General features: G+C 36.4%; 1 protein-coding gene and 1 pseudogene across 3 annotated transcripts in view; one reads left to right on the forward strand and one right to left on the reverse strand.

Moving 5' to 3' along the window:
• Nkain2 (sodium/potassium transporting ATPase interacting 2) overlaps positions 1 to 25172 on the forward strand; it is a 1205517-nt gene that overhangs the window by 576245 nt on the left and 604100 nt on the right.
• On the reverse strand, positions 6177 to 6279 carry LOC120100455 (small nucleolar RNA SNORA17; annotated as a pseudogene).

Here is a 25172-nt window from a genome sequence, read left to right on the forward strand (position 1 = left end):
CACACAATAATAGTGGGAGATTTCAACACCCCACTCTCATCAATGGACAGATCATAGAAACAGAAATTACACAGAGACGTAGACAGACTAAGAGAAGTCATGAGCCAAATGGACTTAACAGATATTTATAGAACATTCTATCCTAAAGCAAGAGGATATACCTTCTTCTCAGCTCCTCATGATACTTTCTCCAAAACTGACCATATAATTGGTCAAAAAACGGGCCTCAACAGGTACAGAAAGATAGAAATAATCCCATGCGTGCTATCAGACCACCACGGCCTAAAACTGGTCTTCAATGACAATAAGGGAAGAATGCCCACATATACATGGAAATTGAACAATGCTCTACTCAATGATAACCTGGTCAAGGAAGAAATAAAGAAAGAAAATAAAGACTTTTTAGAATTTAATGAAAATGAAGGTACAACATACCCAAACTTATGGGACACAATGAAAGCTGTGCTAAGAGGAAAACTCATAGCGCTGAGTGCCTGCAGAAAGAAACAGGAAAGAGCGTATGTCAGCAGCTTGACAGCACACCTAAAAGCTCTAGAACAAAAAGAAGCAAATACACCCAGGAGGAGTGGAAGGCAGGAAATTATCAAACTCAGAGCGGAAAACATTCAAGTAGAAACAAAAAGGACCATAGAAAGAATTAACAGAACCAAAAGTTGGTTCTTTGAGAAAATCAACAAGATAGAGAAACTCTTAGCCAGACTAACGAGAGGACACACAGAGTGTGTCCAAATTAACAAAATCAGAAATGAAAAGGGAGGCATAACTACAGATTCAGAGGAAATTCAAAAAATCATCAGATCTTACTATAAAAGCCTATATTCAACAAAACTTGAAAATCTGCAGGAAATGGACAATTTCCTATACAGATACCAGGTACCAAAGTTAAATCAGGAACAGATAAACCAGTTAAACAACCCCATAACTCCTAAGGAAATAGAAGCAGTCATTAAAGGTCTCCCAACCAAAAAGAGCGCAGGTCCAGACGAGTTTAGTGCAGAAATCTATCAGACCTTCATAGAAGACCTCGTACCAATATTATCCAAACTATTCCACAAAATTGAAACAGATGGAGCACTACCAAATTCCTTCTATGAAGCCACAATTACTCTTATACCTAAACCACACGAAGACACAACAAAGAAAGAGAACTTCAGACCAATTTCCCTTATGAATATCGACGCAAAAATACTCAACAAAATTCTGGCAAACCGAATCCAAGAGCACATCAAAACAATCATCCACCGTGATCAAGTAGGCTTCATCCCAGGCATGCAGGGATGGTTTAATATATGGAAAACCATCAACGTGATCCATTATATAAACAAACTGAAAGAACACAACCACATGATCATTTCATTAGATGCTGAGAAAGCATTTGACAAAATTCAACACCCCTTCATGATAAAAGTCCTGGACAGAATAGGAATTCAAGGCCCTTACCTAAACATAGTAAAAGCCATATACAGCAAACCAGTTGCTAACATTAAACTAAATGGAGAGAAACTTGAAGCAATCCCACTAAAATCAGGGACTAGGCAAGGCTGCCCACTCTCTCCCTACTTATTCAATATAGTTCTTGAAGTTCTAGCCAGAGCAATCAGACAACAAAAGGAGGTCAAGGGGATACAGATCGGAAAAGAAGAAGTCAAAATATCACTATTTGCATATGATATGATAGTATATTTAAGTGATCCCAAAAGTTCCACCAGAGAACTACTAAAGCTGGTAAACAACTTCAGCAATGTGGCTGGGTATAAAATTAACTCAAATAAATCAGTAGCCTTCCTCTACACAAAAGAGAAACAAGCCGAGAAAGAAATTAGGGAAACGACACCCTTCATAATAGACCCAAATAATATAAAGTACCTCGGTGTGACTTTAACCAAGCAAGTAAAGGATTTGTACAATAAGAACTTCAAGACACTAAAGAAAGAAATTGAAGAAGACCTCAGAAGATGGAAAGATTGGCAGGATTAATATAGTAAAAATGGCCATTTTACCAAAAGCGATCTACAGATTCAATGCAATCCCCATCAAAACACCAATCCAATTCTTCAAAGAGTTAGACAGAACAATTTGCAAATTCATCTGGAATAACAAAAAACCCAGGATAGCTAAAGCTATCCTCAACAATAAAAGGACTTCAGGGGGAATCACTATCCCTGAACTCAAGCAGTATTACAGAGCAATAGTGATAAAAACTGCATGGTATTGGTACAGAGACAGACAGATAGACCAATGGAATAGAATTGAAGACCCAGAAATGAACCCACACACCTATGGTCACTTGATTTTTGACAAAGGAGCCAAAACCATCCAATGGAAAAAAGATAGCATTTTCAGCAAATGGTGCTGGTTCAACTGGAGGGCAACATGTAGAAGAATGCAGATTGATCCATGCTTATCACCCTGTACAAAGCTTAAGTCCAAGTGGATCAAGAACCTCCACATCAAACCAGACACTCTCAAACTAATAGAAGAAAAACTAGGGAAGCATCTGGAACACATGGGCACTGGAAAAAATTTCCTGAACAAAACACCAATGGCTTATGCTCTAAGATCAAGAATCGACAAATGGGATCTCATAAAACTGCAAAGCTTCTGTAAGGCAAAGGACACTGTGGTTAGGACAAAACGGCAACCAACAGATTAGGAAAAGATCTTTACCAATCCTACAATAGATAGAGGCCTTATATCCAAAATATACAAAGAACTCAAGAAGTTAGACTGCAGGGAGACAAATAAATAACCCTATTAAAAAATGGGGCTCAGAGCTAAACAAAGAATTCACAGCTGAGGAATGCCGAATGGCTGAGAAACACCTAAAGAAATGTTCAACATCTTTAGTCATAAGGGAAATGCAAATCAAAACAACCCTGAGATTTCACCTCACACCAGTGAGAATGGCTAAGATCAAAAACTCAGGGGACAGCAGATGCTGGCGAGGATGTGGATAAAGAGGAACACTCCTCCATTTTTGGTGGGATTGCAGACTGGTACAACCATTCTGGGAATCAGTCTGGAGGTTCCTCAGAAAATTGGACATTTAATTGCCTGAGGATCCAGCTATACCTCTCTTGGGCATATACCCAAAAGATGCCCCAACATATAAAAAAGACACGTGCTCCACTACGTTCATCGCAGCCTTATTTATAATATCCAGAAGCTGGAAAGAACCCAGACGCCCTTCAACAGAGGAATGGATACAGAAATTGTGGTACATCTACACAATGGAATATTACTCAGGTATCAAAAACAATGATTTTATGAAATTCGTAGGCAAATGGTTGGAACTGGAAAATATCATCCTGAGTGAGCTAACCCAATCACAGAAAGACACACATGGTATGCACTCATTGATAAGTGGTTATTAGCCCAAATGCTTGAATTACCCTAGATGCCTAGAACAAATGAAACTGAAGACTGAAGACGGATGATCAAAATGTGAATGCTTCACTCCTTCTTTAAAAGGGGAACAAGAATACCCTTGGCAGGGAAGAGAGAGGCAAAGATTAAAACAGAGACTGAAGGAACACCCATCCAGAGCCTGCCCCACATGTGGCCCATACATATACAGCCAATTAGACAAGATCGATGAACCAAAGAAGTGCAGACCAACAGGAGCCAGATGTAGATCGCTCCTGAGAGACACAGCCAGAATACAGCAAATACAGAGGCGAATGCCAGCAGCAAACCACTGAACTGAGAATAGGACCCCCGTTGAAGGAATCAGAGAAAGAACTGGAAGAGCTTGAAGAGGCTCAAGACCCCATATGTTCAACAATGCCAACCAACCAGAGCTTCCAGGGACTAAGCCACTACCTAAAGACTATACATGGACTGACCCTGGACTCTGACCCCATAGGTAGCAATGAATATCCTAGTAAGAGCACCAGTGGAAGGGGAAGCCCTGGGTCCTGCTAAAACTGAACCCCCAGTGTACTAGACTGTTGGGGGGAGGGTGGCAATGGGGGGAGGGTTGGGAGGGGAACACCCATAAGGAAGGGGATGGGGGAGGGGAATGTTTGCCCGGAAACCGGGAAAGGGAATAACACTCGAAATGTATATAAGAAATGCTCAAGTTAATAAAAAAAAAAGAGCAATGAAAACATCTTTATCATCAAAAAGAAAAAAAAAAGAAAATAGTACATGCCCCGATGCAAAGAATAAGCAATCATCAACCATTGGATGACACCCTGTAATTGCCAGGGGCATTTTCCCCATTGTGACTTAACTATGATACATACTTGCTCAACTAGTCTAAATAACTTGAACATTGAATAAGTTAAATGTTTATGTTGTTCCCTCCCCCATTACTGTTACAGCTTATTTCTCTCAGTATATTTAAGTACAATTTAATAAAACGAGTGCGCTGGCCTTGGACTCATATGTACTTCCTATCGTTTCATCCTTTTGCTTAACTGATCAGTTGATCATTTTTCAGTGACTTCATCTCTTTTAAATGTTTTCTGTTTTAAAGTATTCATACATCCATTTATTCAATTTTTATGAAAGCGAGAATGTGTCCCACAGCACATGAGTGGAAGCCAGAAGTCAACTTGATTCTCCCCTTCCACTCTATAGTGGTTCAAGCTTGTTCCCAAGTCACCAAGCTTGGCAACAAATTCCTTTGCTCCCAAGCCTTCTTGTTGAAACATCTTTGTTGCTTCATACATGTGTAGTTACTCTTTTCATTTCCTTTGTATTGAATAATTTTTTACTAGTAAAGTTGAATCCCCAAAATAAGAATATCATTTACTCTTTTATTTCCAATATGTGCAATGTCAATCAATCAGTCTGTGTATTTTAATTGTATACTATAGAGTATTTACTTCAAGGCTTTATTTGTGAGAAGTGACTTTTAGTTGATATTTTCTGTTTATCTAACAAATAAGGCTCTCTTTTTCATCACTGTGGTTTGCTAGTTTATGAAAGATTTTCTTTTTTCTATTTTTTATGACCACTCCTCTGTTGGTTTTATGACTTTTCATATTTTCATGGTGTCATAATGTTTACTGTTTTATCTTTTTAGTCTTTATTTTTAAAGACATAGAAGATTTATTGGTTTATTAATTATTTTTAACTGTTTATTGGTTCTTTTTGAATTTCACATCATGCACCCCATTCCTACTCAACTCTTCTTCCCCTCATATTCACCCTCAATTCTTACAACCTTTTCCCCAAAGAGACAGCAAAATATCATTGTGGAAGCTATAGTATGTCACAGTGTGCCCCACAGTATTCCCTTTTGTCCACGTGTTTTTTGCTTGAAAATGTTTATTGTGTTGATTTGTTGGACTATTATGAAGATTTTGGCTTCTGTAATTCTGTCAATTCTAGAACCTTACTGGGACTTCTCTCAAGTATCCCATTGTTGCCTTATGTCATGGAGATCTTTAGTTTTGGATCTATATGACCAGCCCCTTCATGTACTCCAACGGTAGATGTTGGGTTGGGCCAATTAGAAGCCCAAGATCTGGAACTGAGAGGTATCTGAGCTGGTCAGCCTGCAGGATCTCCTGTTCTTATTGCCCTAGAGGCTGCTTAACCAGCAACTCCTCCCCTACAAGGGATAGCTCTAACCCGCTGCCCAGGTGAGATGGAGGACTCTCTCCTCTGAGTATTGCAGCCTGTGAGAGACATGGCTAGTTCTCTCATGAACCTCCATATGCCCATTCCAGGTCCAGCTCTCCTACCTGCCATGAATGGCAAAGGAAGTAGGAGGGGAGGAGGGCATTTCTCCCTCATCAGCACCACTGCACAGCAGACAAGAGAACGTGCAGGCTCTCACAACCCTCAGGACTTGCTTGTATGTAATCCCACATCCACGGCCAGTTCTACTGTGTTGTCCACAAAAGGTGCAGGGCCTTGTCTACTGAGTGCTGCAGAAGGAGAGGGGCAGGGCCAGCTTCTCAGCTCTGGTGACCCCAAGCAAGCAGTCCTGCCTGCCGAAGAAAGGGAATTTTCTCTCCCTTTCTCATGTCACTGCACAGCAGATAAGTTACTAAGCCAACTCTCCTATGGCCCTGTCACCAGGAGAAGAGCAACTCTTCTGCTCTTATGACCCCAGGCCAGGTCTCCAGTCTGTGGCCAGGATAAGAGGGGTCAGGAGGAATGATATCGTTCATCTGTCCACACCACTGCTTTTTTCATGGAATGTTAGGCTACCATGGAACTCAAACATAGCTTCGCTCCTCTCTGCCACCTCCTGACACACATGTGACCCAGCAGCCACACCAGCAATACTTCTGGGCCAGGATCTTTGCTGTCCTTAATGTGTGATGCCTTAAAAATAAAGAAGATTCAAAAGTCTATCGAACAGTCCCTTTATTTTGCATTCTTGTTCTGTTTACTCTTACTTGAATTCTAGCTTTGTTCCTTCAGAATGATAGTCTATACTTCTAGAAAATTCTGATCTACAAGGAGAGTAATAAACAGATGAAATATAATTTGTTACCAAATTAAATTGCCTAGTATAAGTTGGTTTTCTTATAAATAACCCATTTCATATATATATTTCATATATAATTTCATATAAATAAAAGTATTCAGTTTAGTTCTCTAGTTCTCTATGGAATTAATATTTATGTACCGACTTGGGCAGTCTTACCAGGAAGGCAAATGTAACCACAGTCATGCCTTCCATTCTCTCTTTGTATAATCTTCAATCTTTGCACCTTATAACACTGTCTTATTGTTGGTCTTTGTTGGAGAACAAAGCCCAGCATTCCTACCTACATGAAGTCCTCTCCTTCTAGGAATGAATCACTTGTGACTTGCTGATTGTGAATCTCAAGAAATTCATCAAAAGACAGTTCAGACCTCTTAATAGTTTGATTATATCTATCCATGTAACAAGAAATATAAAAAGGGCAATCCCACGCTACCACCAGCAGGGTGGATGAGCCAGCCTGGTCTATTTTCAGCTTGGCAGAAGCTCTGAAATCGCTCCACCTGGCTCCTAAGTTCGCGTGGCAGGTTGCTGTCACACCAACCCCACGCTTCCAAATTCCTGTGGCTAGCTTGGGTGCCCCACCACCATACCTTTCTTTTGAACTCAGTTGAGTCACCACATGAAGGAAACCACCACACACTCTTGGTTTAGAATCAACAGGTAACTCAATTGCTAGGGGCAGCAACTGGCATCCTAATTTTGTAAGCCATTCTAAGTATAACTTATCCAGTGGCAAATCCTAATGGATTGGCCATCTTAACCAAGGGCTTCTTGCTAGCTAGATTTTGTCCTCCAAGCTGTCCCTGTGCAAAAGGACAAAAGCAAGTCATCCTTTCCTGCCTATCCTCTTCCCCTCTTAGGCCCGGAAGTCCGGCCTACTCCTCGACCAGTGATTGGTTACTAGAAATCTTTATTCATTAGGGGAAGGTTCACATGAAGTGATTCACTCTTGTCCAAGGAAGCCCCTCTTGGGGAAATGGAATTAGCATCAAAATACAAACAGCACCAGAGCTAGCCACAACATATTCATATTTCGACTTTATACACTGTGGTTCTTAGTATAAAATCTGACCTAAATGAGCTACATACACCACTTTCATGTTTTGTTTCAAAAGTAGCTTTGTGTATATTTACAAGACATTCAGCTGCCTATCAAGAGCCGGACAAAAATTTCAAAATTTTTAAATGATTTCTAATATTTCCTGTGTGTAAATGGAACACTTTTATCATTATCTTATTAGATATTGCTCATTATTGAAGTCTCAACTAATTCTACTCACCCATTTGCCAATTCTCATACTAATAATCATACCATTTATGAGCAGCCAAGTTTAGTTTCCTCTAACTAAATATTTTTTCATATTTCCCTTCCTCACTAAGATATCTAGTATAATTTTGAGTATAGTGGTAACAAACATCACAGTCTTATGTATATTTATTCAGTTTTAATATGAAAATAGTGCTACTTATTTAACAGTGTTGTTGGAAAATTTAAATGAAGCAATCCCATAAAATTATTAAAGTAGTATTTAGTACATTTTGAGCAATGAATAAATAATATTTTTCATTTGTAGATGCCAATAGACTCACTCCTAGTTAAATCAGAGTTATATGACAGAAGTAAATTAAAGAGCTTTAAATAAATTAAAAGCATATATATTCAGATGCATTCACAAATAACAGTATTGCTTTGGGATGTTTTACATTCAGGAGGGAAATGTGTTTAAAATAAAAAATAAATATAAAGTAATTTATTGAATTCTTTGGAGTGTCTTTATTATTCCTCTTAAAAACAAAAAATTAGAAATATTCAAAACTGTAAAATCCTGAGTAATTTATAAACTCCAGTATATTATCATTTAAGTTAGTGTGCAACATGATATGATTTTATTGGTGAGTATAACGGAACATACGACAAGGTAAGTATAAAACACTGGAAATGAAAGGGAAGATTCAGCTAAAGATACAGAATTAAAATCACGAATAGAGTGTTTTAGAGCATTCTGCCTATGCTACTTTCCAGATGCCAGAGTTACTAGGGATATCCAGTATGGATGGTATGACTACATGGCTACAGTTTTGTACTTATATACCTTTGAAAAGGTGATACACTATGCCATTTTCATAAATGTTTAATGTTTTAAACCATTTGTGTGTTTCACATATTGATCAAATTTTCACATGTCACCACATCTTGTGCTGCTTTATTTCTTCCGGTACTGTAAATATTTCAGCTTACACAAAAGTTAATCATGCCAAAGTTATTTATGGCACCTCATTTTATTCGGGAAATTTACCACCTTTCTCTTTGTAAAACTCTATCGTGATTTACACATACAGATATGTCCTTGGGTTGCGGATTCTAAGATGAAGATTAATATAGAACAAGTTTATCGAAGTGTGTTCTCAATGACAAGACCGTTTTGTCAGATAAATAATGGAACTGTAAAGCAGTACAATTAATTTGATAGAGCTTGATCTAGAACTATGATGTCATTTGAATTTTATAAATACATTAAGAATTAGGGGCATATTGGGTAAGCAGTTGTTTGTTTATTTATTTTGTTTTGTTTCCCTCTTGGATTTGATATTGGACAAAGGCTATACTTAGATAAATATTATGACCTTGAATGAGTCAATTGTTATTGGCCATCAAGGTATATTACTTGCAGAGAAAAGTTCAAAAAAAAGGGTCAATGCATTCAGAATAAACATTTCTCAATATTACTTTATGGTAGAAAATAGGTATTTTAAAGATGAGGAATTCTTTTGAATATTCCTTATCTCAGACTGTAGTGAATACTCTAGTATGTTGCCCATGTGTGCCTTTGAACTGAAACCATAATTATTCCTTGCATTGCATTAAAAGAATAAGAATTTAGTCCTACTTGAGAAGTTTGAAAAAGACACTTCAAACTTCTTGTTTTTTCATTAATAACTAACCATGTTATGTTCATCTTTTGTTTCATTTACATGATAAATATGGGGTATTGATTTGAAAAATATAAGTTTCCCTCTGTAGTAGGTCTCCGGGCACCCACTGATGCACATTATTTCAATCCTGTACCATTCATTCTTACTGTATTCAGCAGAGTAGTACTTGATATTGATTGTCTAGAACTAGAAGTCAATTTATTTATGGGTAGAGATATTTCATTGCCTGGTATCTTGACTGAATAAATTGGCAAGAATGAGCTAACAGAACACTGATCTCCCTCTGCTAATGATTGTGGGTAACAGGACCAGGTACTTCATACTGCTGTTGCTGTAATTCCCCCAATCTATTATGATGCACTATACCATGGGACTATAATCCAAATGAACCCTCCTTTGTTAAGTTGTTTATCTCAGGATAATTTCTCACAGCTATAAAGTAATAACTAACATAAAGACACTCGATTTCCTCTATCAGCCTTGAACTTGATCTTCTAGAATGACTTGGAGCCTAATAGGGTAGTAAAAAGCCCCATGTTTCTACCTGCTTTCTGACTATATTATTTCCTGAATTCACTGATGGTCATTGTCTATTATTGTCAGGGAAGGCTCAATTTTCTTCTCTGCTTGGGTCAAAGAGTCTAATGTGATTAGTAACAGTCATACAGTAAACTTCGTAGAATTTCTTCATTATAATCTAGGGAACAAGTCCGCAGTAGGAATCCAGGACTTCTAGATCTTCAAAAACTGGATTATAAATAGAATCAAAATTGTTTAAGTGTACATCTATAGAAGTACTCTACTCTGCTATTCAATTGTATTCCACCAACTAGGAATAAAACACCATATAATAGTCATATATGCAGGGCATTTTTCATAAATTAGAGGGAAGGAGATTATTCACATATACCCTATACAATTTAACCATGCAATGCATTTTCAGACGTCTGTTGGGTTTATCAAGTTCTTGTACTGAAGACTAAATATTCTTTAAGCCTTCTATGAGTAGTGTCTTTCTTTCCAACACATAGAATAATGAGAAATTTATTCAGAATGATTCACCTTGTTCTGAATGAGTCATTTCTACTTCTTCGTAGAAAGGGACGCATATGTCATCCATTACTCACTGGCTATTAGTTTTCTCAGACAGGTTTTCTCTTTGGAGTTCACTGTTGCTCATTGGTTGACAGGTTCATCATTAGTTATGTTTAAATGAATTATCTCAGTTCACACCAGTGAAAACGTCAAGTTTCAATGTTGTACCATTCCCAAACTATCATGATAGCATCGACTTTAAGTGATCTTTATCACCAGCCATGAGGTGAGCTACGTCCAATGTCTCCCTTAGTGTCCATTATCTAGGACAACTCCTAATTTGTTTATAAGTTGTCTTCCTCTCAAAGTAGACTTTGAGATAGAGAATTGTTGTAGGCAATCTATTAGAGTGTTCCAGGAACAACATCTGTAAAGGACCGGGGAAGAAAGATCATTCAGGAGAGGACCAGAGAAGAAAGATCATTCAGGAAAGGATAAATTGCAAGTCCGTGGCAATAAAAGCTTCAGTGGATTTCACACAGACTTCTGAGGCAAGGCAGTCTTTCTAGGACTGTGGGAGAGCCTAAGAAAACTACACCTCCACAAAAACCAGTATGAGATGAGACTCCTTGGAGGGATTCATAACCAGAAACAAGATGTCTTACTGGGACCACAGATAACTGTAGAGAAATAACTTGGCTGTGAATTGCCAACAGGAAATACTTCTGGCAAGGACAGGAATAAAATGTTGGTGATGCTTAAAGATGGCCTACACATTGAACTCCAGTGTCCACTAAAGTCTGAGTGCTAACAGCCTGAAGAAGAGTTGTGAATCTCCCAAGTACTTACTTGGGTCTAGAGATGTATTATTTAAATTTTTTATTTTTATTTTGTAATTAGTCTCTACTATAAAGAAAAAACATTTTATATGAAGATGTAGCAACTAATACAGGCAAGACACGTTTAATTTAAAATTTGTTCAAATAAAATTTCTGTGATTTTTGTATTAACTGTTAAGAATTTGTGTCCATGAATTTGTAAGTCATGGGCTGGAATTATGATCTATTAGCAAAGATCAGAAATAAACATTCTATGCAAGTAACCAAGCAAGAACATAATACCAGTGGGAGAGTACCCTGAACATATGGGATAAATGTGCAAATTATTTGGAAATAATATGAACATATAACAACTATATCTAGGCCAAATTATAAAACATAGTTTCTCATTTTGTTTTTCCCTAAATCCAAAATTACCCTTAATAAGGGAAAGAAAATTGAAGAGGTAGTTATTAAGCTTCTTACTTGAATTACATAATATCTAAGTAAGTAAATTTAGCCCTACAGCTTTTAAAAACACCTGAAGATTGCAAGTCACTATTCTATATATCAAAATATAATAATCCATTACCAATGTGTGGATCTTTCCCATGCCTTTCTTTTCATCCTTTGATAAATGTTAGAAATCATTTAGAATATTTCCATATTATACATGGGTATAGATAAGGATTTACATATTTTGTTTTATTTTACCATTTTTTAAGGTTTCCATAGTCTGAAAACACAATTAATCAAATGGGTCCTGCCTTTCTGGTTTGTCATAAAATATATTCTTTAAGAAATTGTAAATATGTCATTTTAAAGGGATCTTTCCAAGAGTGATACATATAGTGATTCCCAGGTCTAATTTTTGGGGTTCATGTCTCTCTGCGGTCATTATTTCCAATAAAAATGACTGACGGTCTAAATGGCTGACACAAAGTGAAACACTGTTTATCACTGTCACCATTGCTGGACAAGCCCACAGGCACTGGAGCTAAGGCTTGCTATTCAGAAACCCTGTACTTCTCAAGAAAAATAACAATATTTCTTTGAATCCATCCAAAAATATTAATTAAAAAATATCAAGCTCTAAGTGCTGATATTTTACCAAATTGTTTATATACTCTTTATGCAGTTTATATCTAAGTTCAAGACTACTATATTCATGAGATACTTTTCAATAAGTAATTCAAATAATCTTAATATGGCAATTCCTAGATAATATGTAATGGATATATTCATATCTGTCATATTATCTTTATAATAATATAATCCATCAAAATTTTTGAATATAAAATTAATGTAAATATACCCAAAAATGAGTTTAAATTTTTAAAATTGTAAGCTTCTTACAATGCAGAGAAAAAAATACCTGTGGCACTGGTCAGGACAATGAATTGTTGAATATGCCTATCTATTGGGAAAAAGTTTTATGTCATCTATCACATTACTAAAGTTATGAATAATACCAAATCATTTTTTACCTATAGTTCAGTTTAAGTTCTAAATATGTACAGTAGCCAGGAAAGATAAAACAGACTTCTAGTCTAAACATATGTGGCTTAAGTTGGAAGATTACAAATTTGAGACCAACTTGGGCTGCATTGTATATATAGTATATTAAAAGAATTTATTAAAATGATAATACACAGACACACAGACACACACACACACACACACACACAAGCACACTATGGAAAATAGGAATTACCAAGGTTATTTTCCTTGGACTTTAATGATGTCCATTAAAGCAAATAAGATTACTTGAACAGGAACCCTATAGCAGTGTCATTCTGATACTAAAGCAGAGGTAAAACAATTAATGGGCAGGAATCATATGCAGTTACACTACACACAGGGGCTACTCAAATCTCAACTAGGACAAGGAAGTTCACATGAAATTTCAGACTCTACTCAAATTGCACACAATTTAAAACATCTATATCAACTGTTTCTGGAAGATTTTTCTTTCTTCTTTCTTTCCTTCTTAAAATTTTTATTGGATATTTTATATATTTACATTGTAAATGTTATCCCCTTCCCCCTCTCCCTTACCCTTTCCCCGCACACCCTGTTTCTATGAGTGTTTCCACTCCCACCCACCCACTCCCAACTCAATACCCAGACATTCCCCCACAATGGAAAAAACAGCCATCACAGGACCAAGGGCTTCTCCTCCTAATAATACCAGACAATGCCATTTTCTGCTATATATGTGCCTGGAGTCATGTGTATTAATGGGTTGATGGTTTACTCCCTGGAATCTTTGGGGTGATATGGTTGATTGATATTGTTGTTCATCCTATAGGGTGGCAACCCCCTTCAGCTCCTTCAGTTCTTTCTCTAACTCCTCCAATGCTGTCCCCAGGCTCAGTCCAGTAGGCAGCTGCAAGCATCCTCATCTGTATCAGTAAAACTCTGGCAGAGTGTCTCAGGAGACATCCATATCAGGCTCCTGTCAGCAAGCACTTCTTGGCATCATCAGTAGTGACTGGGTTTGGTGGTTGCAAATGGGAGGGATCGCCAGGTGGGGTAATGACTTGGGCTACATAAATATATAGTATAATAATATACTACATATTATACATACATATACATATATATGTGTATATGCTCTGTATGACCTTTACTTCAGTGCCTGCTCCACTCTTTGTCCCTGTATTTCCTCCCATTGAGTATTTCGTTCCACCAGGCTGTTCAGTCAATATTTGCAGGTGCCGTGCATCTAGCAGATCTTAGTAAAGATAATGACATTCTTTTTCAACCAGTTACTAGCTTTCTAGTTTTTACTCTTGAAATATTCTATGATAAGCTCTTTCATACCTCAGATTTCTATTGTTTATTTATAGTGGTGTAGACTTAGATTTTTATAAAACCTTCTTTAGTAAGTGTGCTTAAGTGCTTTAACCTTCCTTCTAGCCCACCACCCACCAGAGGCAGTGGAAAGGAAAGGAAATAGGTCAAGAGCAGGTGGGACCTGTTTAGAAATAATTCTTTGGTGCCATCCCAATCATCATTGTCAGGATGTCAGCTCACATGAATCAGCAGCGGTGGCTCCATTCACGAATCAGCAATCGCAGGTTGATCCAGTAGAAACAGGAAGGCTCTGCCAATCAACCTGAGGCCACAGAAGCAGCAAGAAGCTGCCATCATAACATGAGAAGTTTCTCGGTGCATTTCTCTATGAAGTCATGAGAAACACTGAACAGTCAAGAAGGGAAGGTGGATCAATCTTGCAGTATCCATCAGTGAAGGACAGTGTCATCAAAGTCCATCAAAGTCCAACAAAGGGTGGCAAGGAACACCATTCCCTGTCTGTTGGGCTGTACTTAAACCCTTGACAGAAAGCACACATCCTTTCAAGTGTCTGCTCTAGCTTAACATCACATGCCCTTTCTCCAGGCAGCTTCCAGAAAAACACCACATGCCTCTTCTCAGCAAAATCTCCTCCCATGTGTCTGCTTTAGCAAAAACATCCTGTCACATGTTTGCTTCAGCAAAAACATCCTCCCCTATACATCCTCTTATAATACAGAGTCTCAAAAAATATCACGTGCTACAACTGAGGATCTGAAGAAACCAGAAATTTCCACTACATAGTAGTCTTAATATTATGTGTCATTGTTTTCTGTTGTCTCACCACATTTATCTAGAGACAGATAACATCACATATTTTTTACAGTAATCTTTCTTATGTTTGTTCTTTATCTATATCTCATGTCCTTCTCGATAGGTAGCCTATTATCTAATATTTTGTGGGTGTAACCAACATATTTCATGTTTATTTGGATGAGTATGCATACTATTAATGAAGAGTGGGGCATTTCTCTAGAAAAATATTATAAAATGCATGATAAATATTCTTCACTTTTATATCCTAAAAAACAAACAAGAATACTAAGGTGAATATATGTTGCCAAGGCAGACAGTCCTTTCTCCATTCTCTTTGGGTATCCTTGGATTTAGATGAACATCAAACTCTCAGAGTGAACTATCATTGTTTTGGTCCAAGGATGAAATATATAGATATAAATATAGATATAGATATAGATATACACACAGTTTGTAGAAATAACCATGACAATCTATAATAACCTGCTAATAATATGTAAATAAAGGAATTATTTGTTCTAGCTAGCTCATTTAAAAGACACACAATCCTGATATTATCTTTCCAAGCTGTAAGCCTAGATTGGGCAGGTTCTAGACCTATTCTAACTTATAGCCCAGCCATATATCACTTGTTATTTGCTGTTCTCTTGGCCACATGCTCATGGTCTGTTGTCTTTTCCTTGACCCCTCTCCTGATACTAATTCCCACCTTTCTCTCTCTACTACCCAATCATAGACTGTAGCCTTTTATTAACCAATTAACTTTAAAGTGGGCAGTGAGGTTTACATAGCAACACTCAGTGTATATGAGGATCTCCTTGCTGGGGGCAACTAGATCTTGGGACCTATATTTAACATATGAATATGTAGTAGCACCAAATCAACCCTCAACAACAACCAAAATATTTTTGTTGTTAATTGGATTTGGCATGAATTTGTGGCCACAGAATAATTAAGTTAATTAGTCTGTCAGTAAGGAAATCTACTGACTTATTCTAGAACTAATTTCTATAGAAAGAATGGGCTTTAATTATCTAGTCTCTTTGTCTCTGCATGGTAATTATTGGTATAATACTGTGTGAAGATGTGAAAGAACTTCCATGGTCTAGATCAGTGATTCTACTCAATCACAGAGTTAAAAGAAAAAATAAACTTTATAAAACATAGTCCAATATTAAGTTTTATGTAGCCCAAAAGATTCATAAAAATAATTTTTAAAATTTATTTTTATTGATCTTAGAAAGATAAATTTTACCCAAGTTGCTCAGGGCTCAAGTATGTGATAACAAATGAAAAGCTCTAGGGTAAACCAAAATATGCTAATGACGTGGTTGGAACCTTGTGTAGTTTTAATTCATTGTTAAAAAATTTAATTATGGTATCAATACGTTTATGTACACTTAGAATTTCATTCTCATCATGAACATTTTTACCACAAAACATAATTAAAATCCTCATTTAAAATTTTATAGCAGAAAGGTGAATTTTTAACTATTTTATTTTATTTTTTGATTGTGTGTGTATGGGCATGTCCGAACAGGACAGAGATTGGACTCCAGGATGATTTGGAGTCATCTAACCTAGTCTGCACTATTAATCAGTCTGCAATTGAAGAGATGTATTTTCATGTTGCATATGTCCATTCTGCTGAACATTGCCTCTTTGATTTGTCCATATGGACAATTGCCAAACAAATAACTACATTAGCAAAGTCAATATGAAAAGCTTAATGTAGTTATACAGTAGACATGGACATTCTGGGAACTAGTTACCCTACTATGCATATTAAGTAGACTGAGTACAATTTGATACCTCATCAAGCCCACCCTTAGCAAGGAAATTGAATGTTACACATGTCTTTCTCTAGCTAATAATTTGCAAATCTGTAAGAATATTGAGCAACTCATGAATAATCACGGTTGGCCAAAAACCTGGCTTTGCCATTTCATAGGCCATCATCTTGGTTTATATAAGAGTGTCTTAGAAATATTACCATTATCTAAGTGTGAATTTTTCCATTAAACACAGCTATGGACTTATAATTTAAAATACAGATGCTACCCACTTAAAATCAGTTGGAATCAGAGTGTTACCAAAGTGCTCCAAATGGCCTTAAAGATCTATATGTCTAACTGTAATGCTTCTTATTCACTACTGGACCACATATAACAACAATTACTCATAATAACTTAGAACAATTAAACAGTGAGAATGAAAAACATGTATAAATACCAAATTCCTAATTATTGTATAAAAATTTTTAATTTCATCACTATCCCAATTGTTAAAGCAATAAAAGGCCAATAACTTAACATTACCAGTCAATGATTATACATTATATCTCAAAACATAACACTTTTCATCTTATTATTCTTGAATGATGTCTTTGATTCTACTAAGATTTGCATAATTAACATTTGTTGCCCAGCATCTCACACTGGAGATAGATTCTGCAGTGGAACACTGTTTCTCCCTCCCGTTTATCTCCTCTTCTCTAATCATCTGTGCATTGCTTTATAACTTTGCAATAGCCAGGACATTAGCCCTCCTTACTCAGCTCCAAAAACAAGAGAACCAAACAAAGCAGCAGCAACATCACATGCATTCTACTCTATCTAGTTTTGTTATAGAAGATAACAAATCTCCAACTGTGGAGCGCTTACATAGGCAGAGGTCTAGAAAGACTGCTACACAACATACAATGGGAGGGTCATAAAGCACAATGGAATTAAATTATGCTAGATGTATTATATTAAAGGCTTCAGGATCTAAGAAGATGTCTTAATGTGTAAACGGTTTGCACATAAAAGGGTATGCACAAGAGCATGCTTACATAATTCTAATGCTGGGTAAGGGCAGAGAAGAAGATAATGGCAAACTCCAGGGAACTGCTGGCCAACTAGTTGACTGGTTCAGTTTTAGGGAGAGATTCTACTTCAAAAAAATAGGGTGAAGAATGATAGAAGAACAAAACCCAGGGCTCCAACTGCATATGTAGCAGAGAATAGCCTTGTTGGGCACCAGTGGAAGGGGAAGCCCTTGGTCCTGCCAAGGTTGGAACCCCAGTGCAGGGGAATGTGGGGGAGCAGTAAGGGAGGTGGATGGGGGAATACCCGCATGGGGTAGGGAGTGGGGATGTGGGCTTATGGACAGGAAACTGGGAAAGGGAATACCGTTTGAAATGTAAATAAAGAAATATATCTAATAAAAGATTTAAAAAAAAGAAAAGAAAACCTCCATTTTAAGTGTTCACTTGCCTACACACGTATTGGTGCTACACATACACACACATACCCACACACGCATGCATGCATACATGCATACACAATAAAAATTTATGACAGTTAACTTCTAAGTGACTCAGAACACATTTTGGTTGACCTTAAACCTATGAATACCAAAAGTTGAAGAACAGAAAAATCATTACCATTAATGACTTTGGGCCAATCCCAAAACCTCGAAAAAAAGGACAATGATTATTATTTTGTGTGACTACAAAGCACAAATAATGCTAAATATTCAAAAATTGTACTTTTTATAATTTTAATATATTTTGGGATGTCCCATAACTTTTTAAATCTCACATTTATCTCCACACATTAATCAGAATGTTTCCATATAACATAAATGTTTGTAGGTGGACAAAGGCCTCTGAATAGAACATTTCCAGCTTCAGGAATTACAAAGAACTTAATTTCTTGCCTTTAAATATTTTGAGTGAGTTAAAACACAAGAAAATATTCACATTATCTGTTTTCAGGCTGAATAAGTAATCTCATTATTTTGGTCAAAGGAAACTGCTTTCTACTTTAACTCTAAGACACACAAAGGACATACGAGATATTGTTTTGATTTGCAGTTCTGAAAAATTCAATACTAATTTCTACATGAATTAAAATAATGTCCACTGCATGTTTCCCATTCTATAGACTGTTGATTGAGCAAAATATTTTCACATGTGATGGCCAAAAGGATTTTGATATCAAACTAAACTAAAATATTTAAAGAAAACCTCATTTTCTCAGAACTGATACAAATACAATCAAAGCATTACAAGTTTACATCACGAGTGTTAACTTAATAATTACAGATAGCTGAAATTTCGTGTACTTTACAGGCTATTCATGAGACATCTTCACCAAATGAAATCCATGAACTATAGAACACAAAGCAAGACTTCTTTTTAATTTAGACAAGAGAGGGCTTTAGCAATATGCATAGATGGGAGAACAAGGGTATGATGTTAAAAAGTTAAATGCTGCGTTCAATATGATAGTTTTTCAACATCTGTTTTATATTCAGAAATTTGAGTATTCTCTATGAAAAGAAAGAAGGGGAGGGTAAGGGGATAGGGGGCTTGTGGACAGGAAACCAGGAAAGGGAAAAACATTTGAAATGTAAATAAAGAAATATCAAATAAAAACATTAAAAAGGAAAGGTCTAATAATGGAGGAAAAATTTTGAAATGAGCTGAAAACTATAGACTCTTCTATAAATGCTTATGCAGATATAAAATCACATGCAAGCTTGGTCATATGATAGAGGCTTTTGGTTTAGTTAACTGAGAAGAAACTCATTTTCTCATCTCTTTGGCAGCATCAACAATTAACATTAGATGTCTTTTTGCTGAGAGAGGGTGAAACAAGCTATAGATACTAGTTGTTCTGTACCTCACTATGTAGACTGTAACTCCCTGAAATCTGCCTGCCACTGATCTGCCTGCCACTGATCTGCCTGCCACTGATCTGCCTGCCACTGATCTGCCTGCCACCGATCTGCCTGCCACTGCCTCCCTGAGTGCTGGGATTAAGAGCATGCAGGAAGTTCCAGATACCTGAGATAGGCCAAGATGTCTAATAGTCGGGACAGGGAACCTAAAGAGGCAACCTCTTGTAGCCAGATATGACCCCCCAGAGGAGATAAAAGGACACCAATGACTCAGGAAACTTTTGACACAAAAGGAACTCCGTGAGGGAGGCACTGGAGGGAAAAGTAGTATTTAGGATATAAATAAATAAACTAATTTTAAAAAAGAAAATAATCTATTCAAATACTTTATATCCACAAAACCAAAATGAAATAAAATAAAGGAATGTAACACCATGCTTGACAGAGAATTCTTTTCTTTTTTAATGGTTATTTTATTTATTTACATTTCAAATGTTATTCTTCTCTTAGATTTTTAAGAAACTTTGGATAATAATCTTACCAGAGATTTCCTCCCTAGTAGCATTATAACATAATAAATGTGTTTATATAGCATATCTACTAATAAGAAAGTTTTACAGCAGGGATTAGGTGGAACAGGACTTGCAGATTTTTGTTTTAATATACATTGTTCTTGGTCATAAAATAATCAATAATCGAAAAGGAATTGGATCCTTTGGGCTACTTTTGCTCTTTACCATAACAATTATGTTATGATGCAGGTACTTCAAAACGTCATTGTACAGCTCTTAGAGTTGAAAACTTTAACCTAAGACATGGTGACCATTGAGCAAAGTATCAAGGTGTTCAAAATGCCCTCACCATAAATGTTTGTTTTTGAAAGCAGATATCTTTAACTTTTAAACATCTCCCCTTTTATTACAAATACCCATCTGTTAAGGATTTTAGCCTCTGCATGTTTTGCTCTAAGGAAGTGTTTACCAAGTTCATTAGAGTTGCTATATCACTGTATTTACATTGCCAGTGTGGTCTCAATGATGTTAGTGTCTCATGCTATTTTTTGTAGCCTGAGGGAAATATTCAACCTGGAAAATATTTCTACAGATTACATTTATTGCATATCAATAATAGATAGCATTTCACTAGGAAGTGGATGTCAAGCAGTAGACCAATTTGGTCATGTCCTGTAATGCCTCTTAGACACATCTGCCGAAATCTCCTGCATCCAGATGGTAGTTAATGAACGTGAGTGATTCATGACCAATTCCTTTGCTAATAAATCACTTGTGATCTCAGATGGCAAGTGAGTCACTTTATCTTCTTTCATCTAATAATAATACTTATTATTATTATAAAATTAGTAATAAACAATAATTTTCTAAACTTGGTAACTTGACAGAAAATAAAATATGAAATTAGAATGTCAAACTATAAACTTAATTCTCTATTCCAAATAATGCTTGTTCCTATTAATATCATAAGAGAAAGTCTATTTTCCTGAAATAATATGAGAAAATGTGTCTTAAATACTTTTCTTGTGCCTTAATTTTTCAAAAGAGAATGCTTTGGGAAAACAATGTTATGTTTTATAGCTCCATAGACAAATTCTATAAAGTTCATTTTATATTAAAATTGTAGTTACATATATATCTGGGCATGTAAAGCTGATACACTATGCTAAGTTACACACTTTCTCCTGTTAAATCTATGTGAACTTAAAAAATATAGATTTAATTTTAAGCATTTTATTGTGAATAACAGAACTGGCAAAATACGGGTGGTATCATTGATATGTGATTGGTACGTTTTCTAACAAAATTTGTATTAGCATGTTAGCCTTGCACAGCACAATCTCCATTCAGACATAATATGCAGTTGTATATCAGGCTAGTTAGATGGCTTACATGATAAAAAAAAATGGTTGCCAGAAAACCTGATGACAATTGATGCTATTTACTGGGGGAAGGCGGATCCTGAAAGCTATCATTTCACACTTGTGTTCTAGCATAGTGTGTGCCTGCACACACACACACACACACACACACACACACACACAGAGAGAGAGAGAGAGAGAGAGAGAGAGAGAGAGAGAGAGAGAGAGAGACATACAAGTATCAACACACACACTCACACACTGTGATTTTTAAAAGCTTTAACTATTCTTTATTTAGATAATTGGTCTTGTTATTAGAGACACAACAAGACAGGGAACCCATGACAATAATTAATTCCTTTATAGCTAACATTGTCTGCATTTTTGAAAGCTCACATTGCAATAGTCTCTCCAGTGTTCTATTGGATGCTTCAGGCATCAGCTCTGGAAACGAGAATTTCATCAAAAAAATGGAATCTGTCTCTTATCACAGATAATAGATCAACACTTTTAAGCTTTTATCTGAAAAAGTAAAATACAAGCCTCTTCACAGAAAAAAATGAAACTGAAGCAAGATTCATTTTGCTGAGGAAACTACAAGTTAGGTAATACCTAGCCAGTGCAGTACATTGTCATCTTATTAGGGGAGCTCTCCTAGGCAGATGTCCTTTACAATTACATCCAAGCTGAGCAAGGTCAACTATTACCAACTCATTGCAGAAGAGGAAAGACATTAGCACAGGTTCTTATAATTGTTATTATTTGAACAAGGTAAAGAACAGACTTAACCATAGCATTTATTGGAAAAAAATCACTGACATTTTATAAGTAAATGTAAATATCTTTATCAATACTCAAGCAATTATCCAGATGCAATTGGAAGGTATTTGATGCAGATAAATACTAACATTAACTACTGAAAAAGAAATATGCCAGATAACAAATTTAAATTTTAGTTTAAAAATTAATGCAAGCTAGGTAAATACATACATACATCAAATTTAAATGTTTCATAGCATCCACCTTTTACAGATAAAGATCATCCTTTGTTTCAGCTACTCCATTTCTAAGTGCCACCATCAGTTCTCAGCCCACATGTCATGTAGCATATCAAATCTCTAAATTCTTGGGCCATTTGATTTGACCTTCTTCAAGGTCTCTAGAACAAAACCCCTATATAGCACTTGGAACATCTTTAAAGAGGTCTGGAATCACGATTTGCATTACACAATTTCTCATTCCTCGAAGATCATAATGGTCACAGTATGCCTGCAAAAACTATGTCTATGAGGAGGGTCTGCATTCTACAACTGAAAATAACATTAAATCTCAGTTTATTCTCATTTACTCACAGATTTAAAAATAATATTTTTGAATGTCTATTTTAGCCAAGGTATTAAGAACTTAGGGAGATAAACTTACACAAACGAACTATTTTCTAAGCATATTATTGTTTGTGCATTACAAATATATGTATAAAAAATTAAAGATGAAACTGGGGTGAAATAATGACAAGTAGAATCAACTAAAACACTATGAAAAGCTCAGCAAGATATAACTGCTTGACTCTAAGGTGATCTTTAAAGAAAAATAAAATATTGATGAATCTAAAGAGTAATATATATAGAGAAAAAAGATCAATGATGAAAAAATCACAATGTAAAAGACCCTGAGAAGAAAATGATCAAGTTTAAGTCTATGGAACAGAAAGTCATCAGTGTGTTTGGATTCTGGGATGTATACAAGGATAAGCCGATAAGTGAATCACAGACAGCATGGTTCAAAACCAAGGAGTTGGGGGGGGGTCTTGAATTGTAGTACAAAGATATAAAACTCGCTGTTAAAGGAAGGGGAATCATTTTTTGACAAAGGACCTAAAAACCATCCAATGGAAAAAAGATAGCATTTTCAACAAATGGTGCTGGTTCAACTGGAGGTTAGCATATAGAAGATTGCAAATTGACCCATTCTTATTGCCCAGTAAAACCCTTTAGTTCAAGTGGATCAAGGACCTCCACATCAAACCAGATACACACAAACCAATAGAAGAAAAAGTGGGGAACAGTCTCGATCACATGGTCACTGGGGAAAATTTCCTGAACAAAACACCAATGACTTATGCTCTAAGATCAAGAATCAACTAATGGGACCTAATAAAACTGCAAAGCTTCAGTAAGGCAAAGGACACTATCATTGGGACAAAACAGCAAGCGACAGATTGGGAAAAGATCTTTACCAATCCTACGTCTGATAGAGGGCTAATATCTAAAACATACAAAGAGAGCCAAATATCCCTATTAAACAAAATATTCTCAGATGAGGAATATTGAATGGCTGAGATGTACCTAAAGAAATGCTCAACATCCTTACTCATCAGGGAAGTGCAAATCAAAACAACTCTGAGATTCCACCTCACACCAGTCAGAAATACCAACATCAAAAACTCAGGTGATAACAGATGCTTGCAAGGATGTGGAAAAAGATCATTCCTCGATTGTTGGTCGAATTGCAAACTGGTCCAACCACTCTGGAAGTCAGTCTGTACGTTCCTCAGAAAATTGGACATAGTACTACCTGTGGACCCAGCTATACCACTCCTGGGCATATACCCAAAAAAAAATGCGCCAGCATATAACAAGGACACATGTTCCACCATGTTTCTAGCAGACTAATTTATAATAGCCAGAAGCTGGAAAGAACTGAGATGCCCTTCAACAGAAGAATGGATACAGAAAATGTAGTACATATGCACAATGAAGTTCTACATAGCTATCAATGACTTCATGAAATTCATAGATAAATGCATGGAACTAGATAATATCATCCTGAGTGAGGTAACCCAATCCCAGAAAAACACACGTGGTATGCACTCACTGATAAGTGGATATTAGCCCAAAAGCTCAAATTACTGAAGATACAATCCACAGATCACTTGAAGCTCAAGGAGAAGGATGACCAAAATACTTCACTCCTTCTTAATAGGGGAAGCAAATATATTCATAGGAGGGGATATGGAGGCAAAGTTTGGGGCAGACTCAAGGACTGGCCATTCAGAACCTGCCCTACATGTACCATATATATACCATGACTCCCAGTGGATCTTTTTTATTTGCATTTCAAATGTTATTCCATTTCCATATATATATATATATATATATATATATATATATATATATATATATATATATATATATATATATATCCACCAAGAGATAAGATTGATGAAGCTAAGAAGGGTATGCTGACAGGAACTGACTATAGATGTCTCCTGAGAGACACAGCCAGAGAATGTCAAATACAAAGGCAACCTCTGGCTGCAGACCACTGAACTGAGAAAGAGACCCTCGTTGGAGGAATTAGAGAAAGGACTGAAAGAGCTGAAGGGACTTGCAACCCCATAAGAACAGCAATGCCAACCAACCAGAGCTCCCAGGAACTAAAACACTACTCAAAGTTTATACATGGACTGACCCATGGCTCCAACTGGGTACGTAGCAGAGGATAGCCTTGTTGGGCATCAATGGAAGGAGAAGCCCTTAGTCCTGACAAGGTTGGACCCCCCAGTGTAGGGGAATGTCCGGGGAGCGGGAAGGGGTGGTGGTTGGGGACGGGAACACCATTATAGAAGAAGGGGAGGGGCATAGGATAGGGGGCTTATGTCCTGGAAACCAGGAAATGGAATAACATTTGAAATGTAAATAAAAATTATCCACTTTAAAGAAAAGGGATAAGAGTCATGGTGTTTAATTAACTA

This window comes from Rattus norvegicus, chromosome 1 (genome assembly GCF_021556685.1).
Source record: "Rattus norvegicus strain SHRSP/BbbUtx chromosome 1, alternate assembly SHRSP_T2T, whole genome shotgun sequence".
Taxonomy (NCBI): domain Eukaryota; kingdom Metazoa; phylum Chordata; class Mammalia; order Rodentia; family Muridae; genus Rattus; species Rattus norvegicus.